We start from the raw sequence: 9,291 nt of genomic DNA on the forward strand, positions 1-9,291 counted from the left end.
AGCGGGGGAGCCTGCTTCTCCCTCTGCCTGTCACTCCCCCTGCTTGTGCTCTCTCTGACAAATGAATAAATAAAATCTTAAAAAATAAATAAAATAAAAATAAAAATGAAGAATTTATAAAATGGAGAAATGCTGAAAAGGATTAGCAATGAACATTTAATTTGGTTAAACCTAAATGTGATTAGAAAACAGAATTGCTATAACTGTTAAAATAATAGGTACATATTAAAAAATAAGAAAAATTTGATGAAAATTATGTGACAAAAATTCCAAAACATATCATTAAAATGTTAGCAAAAAAAAGTATGATAAATTCTTCACCTTTCATGATAAAAAGGCATTTAATAAAACTAAACAACCATTCTTTATAAGATTTTCCATCCTTTTTTTTTTTTTTTTATCTTTCAGGGGTGCCTGGATGGCTCCGTCAGTAGAGCATGTGACTCTTTTTAAAATTTTTTTTAAAGATTGTATTTATTTATTGGAGGGAGAGAGAGAGAATGAGCAGGTGGGGGGGCAGAGGGAGAAGGAGAAGCAGACTCTCCAGTGAGCAGGGAGCCCAACACGGGGCTCAATCCTAGGACCCTGGGATCATGACCTGAGCAGAAGGCAGCCGCCTAGCCGACTGAGCCACCAGGCGCCCCACATGTGACTCTTGATGTCAGGGTTGTGAGTTCAAGCCCCATGTTAAGCATAGAGCATACTTAAAAAAAAAAAAACAACCTTTCAATGAAATGGGAATATGGCTTCTATTTTAATGGCAGGCTTACGTATGTATACACACATACATACCCACACACACATACAAATGCCACCATAATGCTTAATGGTAAAACACCAACAGCATTCCCATTAAAACAAGGAACAATATTAAGGAGGCCCACCATTATTCTGTTATTTAGCATTGTCCTAGAAGTGCTAAATGATACAGGGGAACTAAAAAAAAAATGAGGGATTAATATAAAAATGGAAGTGTCTGAATTATCATTTTACACATGATGTGACAGTATACCCAAAACACTTAATTCACTGAGAAACTACTGGAAGCAATAAGACCTTTCAAAAAGGTATGCTGGTTATAAAATTAGTATACAAAATCAAGCAGTTTTCCTACCAATTTCCCAAAAATCAATAGAAAATATAATGGAAGAAAAAAATGCATCCCTATTAAAATTCCTAGGAACAAATTCAACATCAAATAACTTATATTAAGAAAACTTAAAACTCTACTAAAACAGGGGCATCTGGGTGGCTCAATCTGTTAAGCGGCTGACTCTTGATTTGGGCTCAAGTCATGATCTCAGGGCTGTGGGATGGAGCCCTGTGTCCAGCTCCACTCATCATGGAGTCTCTCTGCCCCTCCCCCTGCTGGTGCTCTCTCTCTCCCAAATAAATAAATTAAATCTTTAAAAAAAAAAAAACACTACTAAATCAGACAAAAGACTTCAAAAAGATATGGCTTGTTCTCGGATAGGAAGACTCAATAAAACAAAGAGTTCATTTTTCTCTAAATTAATCTATGCATTCAATGTAATCTAAATCATTACCAAGAGGTTGTCTGCAATTCTTTTTAAAAGACAAATGGAGTCTAAAATTCACTGGGAAAACAACTGTAAGAATACCAGAAAAAAAATCTGGAAAATAAGAATAATAAAAATCTTTTTAAGCAGTATTAATTCAGTCAGCATTATATTGGTCTTCCATATCCACTTCAGAAAGTTGCAAGAGAACATTAATTCCATCCTAACAATGAGAATAAGCTAGATAACCTACAAAATTTAGTGTTTTTTTAAAGCCCATCAGAGGGCCAAGGATGCAGGAAAGCTAATGATCTAAAATCCAGAAAAGGACTAGCCTTACCTAGGACTGCAGAGACCCCTGGCTGCTTTCATCTTTTTTTTTTTTTTTAAGATTTTATTTATTTATTTATTTGACATAGAGAGAGAGAGAGAGAGAGAGCGAACAAGCAGTGGGAGCGGCAGGCAGGAGAGGGAGAAGCAGGCTCCCCACTGAGCAGAGAGCCTGACATGGGGCTCAATCCCAGGACCCTGATATCATGACCTGAGCCAAAGGCAGATGCTTAACGACTGAGCCACCCAGGTACCCCCCTGGCTGCTTTCATCTTTGGCAGAGCAGCAGGAGGAAGAGGAGGCTGCTTCACAAAATAATGGAGGGCAAAAGATAAGCAAACTGTATCTTTAAGTCCTGAAACAAAAGTTGGCCAACAATTCTATATCCAATAAAAATATCCTTCAAGGGGCGCCTGGGTGGCTCAGTTGGTTAAGCGACTGCCTTCGGCTCAGGTCATGATCCTGGAGTCCCTGGATCGAGTCCCGCATCGGGCTCCCTGCTCGGCGGGGAGTCTGCTTCTCCCTCTGACCCTCCCCCCTCTCATGTGCTCTCTCTCATTCTCTCTCAAATAAATAAATAAAATCTTTAAAAAAAAAAAATCCTTCAAAAATGAAAGCAAAATAAAATTTCATACAAATAAAGCTGAAAGAATTTGTGCCACATTGACCTGCACTACAAACAAATCTAAATATTCTTTAGGGTAAAGGAAAATAACACATGGAATCTCAGTTCTACAGGACGCAAGAGAGAAATCAAAAAGGGTAAAGAGGATTTCTCTTTCTGCTACTTCATTATTGGTGTACAGAAATGCAAAAGGCTTCTGTGCATTGATTTTTATATCCTATGACTTTGCTGAATTCCTGTATCAATTCTAGCAATTTTTTGGTGGAGTCTTTCAGCTTTTCTACATAGATGTCATCTACAAAGAATGAAAGTTTGACTTCTTCCTTGCTGATTTGGATATCTTTTATTTCCTTTTGTTGTCTGATTGCTGAGGCTAGGACTTCCAGTACTGTTATTAACAACAGTGGTGAGAGTGAACATTTCAGTCTTGTTCCTGACCTTAGGGGAAAAGCTCTCAGTTTTTCCCCATTGAGGATGATATTAGCTGTGGGTCTTTCATATATGGCCTTTATGATGTTGAGTTATGTTCTTTCTATCCCTACTTTCTTGAGGACTTTTTAAAAAGATTTTATTTATTTATTTGAGAAAGAGATAGTGACAGAGATATGAGAAAGAGCACGAGCAGGGGTGAGGAGGAGAGGGAGAAACAGGCTCCCCACCCAGCAGGGAGTGGGATGTGGGGCTCAGGACCCTGGGATCATGACCTAAACCCAAGTCAGACACGTAACCGACTGAGCCACCCAGGTGCCCCCTCCCCCCTTTTTAAAGATTTTATTTATTTGAGAGAGACAGATATCGATAGAGAACATGAGCAGGGAGAAGAGGGAAAAGCAGTTTCTTGAGGATTTTTTATCAAGAAAGGATGGTATTTTGTCAAATGCTTTTTCTTCATCTATTGAGAGGATCATATGATTCTTATCCTTTCTTTTATTAATGTGGTGTTTCACACTGATTGATTTGTGGATATTGAAACACCCCTGCAGCCCAGGAATAAATCCCACTTAGTCAGGTTGAAAAGATGTGCTATATATACACAACAGAATATTACTCAGCCATCAAAAAGAATGAAATCTTGCCATCTGCAATGACGTGGATGGAAACTAGAGTATATTATGCTAAGTGAAATAAGTCAGAGAAAGACAAATACCATATGATTTCACTCCTATGTGGAATTTAAGAAACAGAACAGATGAACATAGGGGAAGGAAAGGAAAAATAAAATAAGATAAAAACAGAGAGGGAGGCAAACCATAAGAGACTCTTAAATATAGGGAAAAAACTGAGGGCTGCTGGAGGGGAGATGGGTGGAGGGATGGGGTGATTGGGTGATGGGCATTAAGGAGGGCACTTGATGTAATAATGAGCACTGGGTGTTATATGCAACTGATGAATCACGAAATTCTACCCCTGAAACTAATACTACACTATATGTGAACTAACTTGAATTTAAATAAAAGCTTGAAAAAACAAAAAGGGTAAATATGTTGATAAATACACAGGAATTTTTAAACATTTTAAACATTACATATACACATGCATCTTTAAATTTCACTAAAAGATTGATTCTTTAAATTAAAAGTAATAAAAATATAGAGCACATGTAGAAGTAAAATACATAGACTATATAATAAACAGAATATATACAAGTAAAATAAGAGCACAAAAGGTGAGAAGATGGTATTGCAAGTATAAAGGGTAATATTCTTACGCTGTTCATGAAGTACTAGAATATGTTTGAAAATCAGCCATGATAAATTCAAGACACATATGTAATCAATCTCTAATACCACCAATAAAAAAATAACACGAAGGGACAAAACTAAAAAGATAGGTGAAAAAATGTTTTTCTAAAAACTCAATTCACCCAAAAAGAAGGCAGGGCAAGAGGACCAAAGAGTAAATGAAAAAATGGAAAAAGAACACCAATATGCTTAATCCAAACACAGAAAAAAGTTATAAAACTATAAATGGACTATATACCACTATTAAAACACAGAGATTGTTGTGAGACTGGATAAACAACTTCAGCCCAATGTATGTAGTCTATAAGAAACACATTTTAAACATAAACACACAGATGAGTTAAAAGGAAAAAGCAAGGGGCAAACATCAAGCTTATATTAATGTCAGACAGAACAGGCTTCCATGTAAAAAGTATTTTCAGGGATAGAATGGACATCTCATAATGATAAAAGGGTCAATTTGGCAAAAAAGACAAAGGTATCTTAAAAGTGTATCTGATTAATAACACTACCAAATATAAGAAAAAAACCTGACAGCTGAAGGGAGAAATAGACAAATCTACAATAATAGAGACTTGAGACTTAGCACTTCCCAGAGTAACTGACAGAATAAGGAGACATTAAAAATGTGAAGATAAAAGGCTTGAGTAACACTCTCAACCAGCTTCCCTAACTGACATTTAGACTACTCCACCCACCACCAGTAGAATACACATTTTTCCCAGCGGGTAAATGGAACATTGACCAAGAAAGACCATAGGTTAGGCAAGAAGGAAAAAAAAAAAAAAAAAAAAAACTCAATAAATTTAAAGATACTGAAATAATACATGTTTTCTGACCACAACATCGCTAATTTAGGAATCAACAGGAATGATCTACCTAATTCTAAAATATTTGGAAATAAAATAACACACCTAAATAAATAATGGATCAAAGAAATCACAAAGATTTTAAAATATCTTTAAATGATAATGAAAACATTCCAAATTTGTGGGATCTAGCTAAGCATGCTTAGAGGAAAACTTACAGCTTTAAGTGCTTATATAAAAGAAGATAGGAAATCAATTATTTATGTTTCCAACTTAACAAGTTAGAAAAAGAGGAGCAAATTAAACCCAAATTAAAAGAAACAAAATTAGAGTAGAAATCTGAAACAGAAAACAGACATATAGAGAAAATCAACAAAGTCAAAAATTTTAAATATAGGACATAGCACACATGAAATCACAAAGTCAGACAGTGTAAACAAAACAATTTATATCATGTTTTATATCTGATAAATTTTGATATTTGGTACTAGTTCAGTCACTGGTATAAATTTTATTAATCGCTTTATGATAAATATTTCTAATAAAAATGTGGTTTCCTAGTTTTTCCACCAGCCTCATGTTGGCACCAGTCTCATGTTTGCAGCTTTCCCACTTTGGACTGGCTGAGTTCTGAACACTCATTTAACTCTGAAATTATAATGATTTGTCTGGCAATTATAATCACTTATAATTAGAGCAATGTCTTGCACGTAGTTATTTCAATGGCTAGATGCACAATCATTCTGCACTATTAAATACAGAAATTTCAAAGAATATTGGTAATGCTGGGCACAGATAAATATAAAACGATTAAAATTTTTCATCATATAAAAAGTATATACATACCATTAGTTGTTTATTTGGCCAATACATGTGTAATTAACTCCTACTAAAGGATGAGGCACCTGTGGCTACTCCATAAATATTGATGTTAAGATGATGAAAGTAATATCGCCTTACAGTAAGTTGCCTAAGTCTAAACCAAATAAATCAATACATAAATGCTTAGAGAAAATCCAAAACCATGGATAAACGTGATCTTCCCAATAAGCTATTTTACAGTGACCCATAGCTTATAAGAGGGTTTATGCTCTGTGCATTAACATCTATTACATGAAAAATAACCCCACCCCCTCTACTGGCAAACCCACAGTATCGCGGGTTGGTTGCCAGGTCGGATTTTTTTCCCCCTCTCCATCTTTCTCAGAGCATCAGGTATCTGACCACTGACATCATCTGGGCACCCGACCAGGTGATCTGCGTTTCCACGAGCCGGATCGGTGCACGGGGCTGGGTTCATGGCCTCAGGCCGCAGGATTTGTGTGCGGAAGCCCTCGGGAGCTCGGCCATTCCGCAGTTCGCCTCAAACCGCACATTTACTTATGTTTTGTTTTTAGCAAACGCTTGCCACTTCGTTTCTAAAGAAGGCATTTCCATTACTAAATAATGACATAAAAATAAGCACAACAGAAAAAAGGAGGTCAGCAGGGAAAGCACCTAAGGGCTGGGAACATCTGCTTCTAATGGAAGCGATCTCCACCTTCGGGAGAAATCACCCAAACAAGCCTCAGGCTACTGCGCACGTTCGCTAGCGGGGCCAGCGTGAAGGGAAGCTCCTTGGGTTAGGAGAGGACCCAGCCTCCCTAAAAACCACTCCTGGCCTGTTCTGCCCCGGGGAGCTCGGACCCGGACCTCGTCCGGGAGGGAGGCCGCAGGGAGCGGCGAGGCCCTGAGAGACCGCGTGCGCGCGTGGCGTGCGCCTCCCGCCGCGCCTCCACCTCAGGGCGTCGCCACGGGAACCAAGGGTTTGGCCTCCGGCCCGGGAGGCCGGGGCAGGGCGCGGCCCGACCGCCGCCCGGAGGGAGGGGGGCCGCGGGAGGCCGCAGACTCTCACCGCGACGCTGAAGCCGCGACGCACCGGTCCTCCGCCACCTCGGGTCGCGCTTGGCTGCGCGGAGGTCCGTCCCGGCACCCGTTCCTGCCGCCGCCCGCGAGCCCCGAGACGCCGCCGGGCCACTCCCGCAGCCCGTGCCCCTCCGCACCCGTGCGTGGAGGTGTTGGGCTCCGGCTGCGGGAGGCGGGAGATTTAAACCCGGCCGCCTGGCGCGCGCGGAAGCCGCGCTGCCCTCGGCGTCTCGGCCTGGCGTCCGCGTTCTCGCCCTTTCGGGCTCTAGCCTAACCCCACCGAGGCCCGGCTCTCGGTCCGTTTTCTGATGAACTCCGGGACCCATTCTGTTCTTCCTTTACCAAATGCCAGGTTATTAAACACGAAAACGGTCAGAACATCAGAATTAAGGGACTGTGTGTGAGACCCCTGAGGCATTCTCGGTTTCCTTTTCTAAGCCCAGCGCCCTCGGCCCGGGTCCCTCCCTGCCTCCTCCGAGCCCGCACCGCACCTGCCAGGCCTTGCGGTGTCACCGCTACCAGGCTAGGAGCTTCCGAGCCTCAGTCATCCCTGAATCCTGGGGCGCTTCTCAGGACCAGTGCCCGCACGCGGTAACTGTACACGTGCTATATTTAACTCTTATCGTCAGGGTTTAAAGAGGATTAAGTTAACAACTGTTAATAACTGACCTCAAATGCACATATACATAACCATAATTTGTGTTCATAAATGAGTCTTCAAGAGTAAAAGGCAAAATTTGAGCCTAAAAACTGAAGAAAAAAATGGAAATAAGACAAAAGTAAATTGTTCTTGGTGGAAGATAATTTAAATTCAAAGAACTTTCTTTTTAAAGGTGATTCAAAATATCCTATCACTTTACTAAAGCTTTACAGAATATTAATTACAACTGTGACACAGCCTAGTAAGGAAAAAAGCTTACACTCCAGGTGATAACTGTAAGTCTGTAAGATCGTGAAAGATGGAGTGAGATTCTAGAATATTATTACAAAGTACTTACCTTAAAAACCTGAAAGTAGTCTTAGAATAGAAAAAGGAATAGGCTATTTATACTAGAGTTAATATGGACTGAAAATAGTGAGAGGTCTTTAGGCCAGGGATTCTTACCCTGAAATACATGGTGTTTCCAAGAATGGGTGAATACCTAAAATAATATGCAAAATTTTGGCATGGGTCTTCTAAAAATATTTTCTGGAAATGTAACCAAACCCAAGTTCCACTGTCCAAAGCACAGCAAAGCCAATCACTGAGACATCATGTATGAAAGAGAAGGGTTTATTCTAGAGGCAGCCAAAGAAAGATAATAGGGCAAGCTTCAAATCTGCCACTTAGAAGGGGGAGAGAAGTTTTTTTATAACCACAGGGGTTGGGATTACATATATATTGATGAAAAGGATGGTGAAAACTTGTGGTTATTCATGAGGAAAGATGGAGCATGTTTATTGAGCAAACATGTAACATACATCCCATACTCACTTGTGTGGAGACTTAAAACGAGGCAAAATTCAGCCCCTGCTGTCAGGCATCTTAGGACAAGGAAAGGGACTATGGGTTTTCTCCAAGAGAGCCCAGATAAACGGGAGGGGGTCTTGGGCTCATTATCTAGGGTAAGGAAGACAGGGCCTTGCTGTTCATAGGCTGGAACCTTATCACTGACTTCTAGCCCAGGTCTCCCTAGTGGATTTGTAAACACACAATAGCTGATTAGGGTCTCTGAAAAATAAGCTTTAGATTTCTTAATTTCAACCTCAATCCTATAGGGGACAACCTCAGAAAGAGTCCACAGCTTTCCTCAGATTCAAGTCCAGATCCTTAGAAGGGTAAGAATTAGCATTTGGCAATAAGGATGACTTCTGTACTTCCTCAGATCTTTCCTCACTCATGATAGGTTTGGCACCCCTCCTAAGGACATATTTCTACTCAACAAATGTAATTATTTTTCTGCCTGCCTTCCTCACTGGATGCTGAGCTCCTCCCAAGTAAACATTTATTCATTTCAGTAGCTTTATCTCTTGAACACAGTGCCTAATACATACTGCATTCTGAATGAGTTTATTCAATCAATAAGTGAACAGAAGCAAAGACAGCTAATTGACAACTGAAGGATACTGTATAAAATATCTAAAAAGAACTGAACACCTTTCTTCCCAAAGAATAAATGATTCTAATATGGTAAGAAAATGACTTTCAGAATGTTACCATGCACACGTTAAGTTTCTTGGGGTATTTTAGAAAATGCTTCTTCCAACAGGATGAAGTTTTTTTTTTTTCAAAGATTTTATTTGTCCATTTGACAGAGCACAAGCAGGGTGAGCTGCAGAGGGAGAGAGAGAGAGAGAAGCAGGCTCCCTAGTGAGCAGGG

The 9,291-nt window shown here is 39.9% G+C and overlaps 1 protein-coding gene across 5 annotated transcripts in view; it reads right to left on the reverse strand.

Annotated features, from left to right (window-relative positions):
• The window catches only part of ICA1L (islet cell autoantigen 1 like), a 69,224-nt gene extending 61,620 nt beyond the window's left edge, over positions 1–7,604 (reverse strand). The window contains exons 1-2 of one of the 5 annotated variants that reach the window (XM_078071209.1): positions 6,258–6,818; positions 5,873–6,002 (exon numbers count right to left, since the gene is read on the reverse strand). The gene's annotated coding sequence lies outside the window, so the exon portion shown is untranslated. Of the gene's footprint in view, positions 1–5,872; positions 6,820–6,920 lie in introns of those variants that run through there. The other 4 variants (XM_078071211.1, XM_036070716.2, XM_036070714.2 and 1 more) reach the window with 4 other exon arrangements.
• Positions 7,605–9,291: the final 1,687 nt, after the last annotated feature.

The sequence above is a fragment of the Halichoerus grypus genome, chromosome 4 (genome assembly GCF_964656455.1).
Source record: "Halichoerus grypus chromosome 4, mHalGry1.hap1.1, whole genome shotgun sequence".
NCBI lineage: Eukaryota > Metazoa > Chordata > Mammalia > Carnivora > Phocidae > Halichoerus > Halichoerus grypus.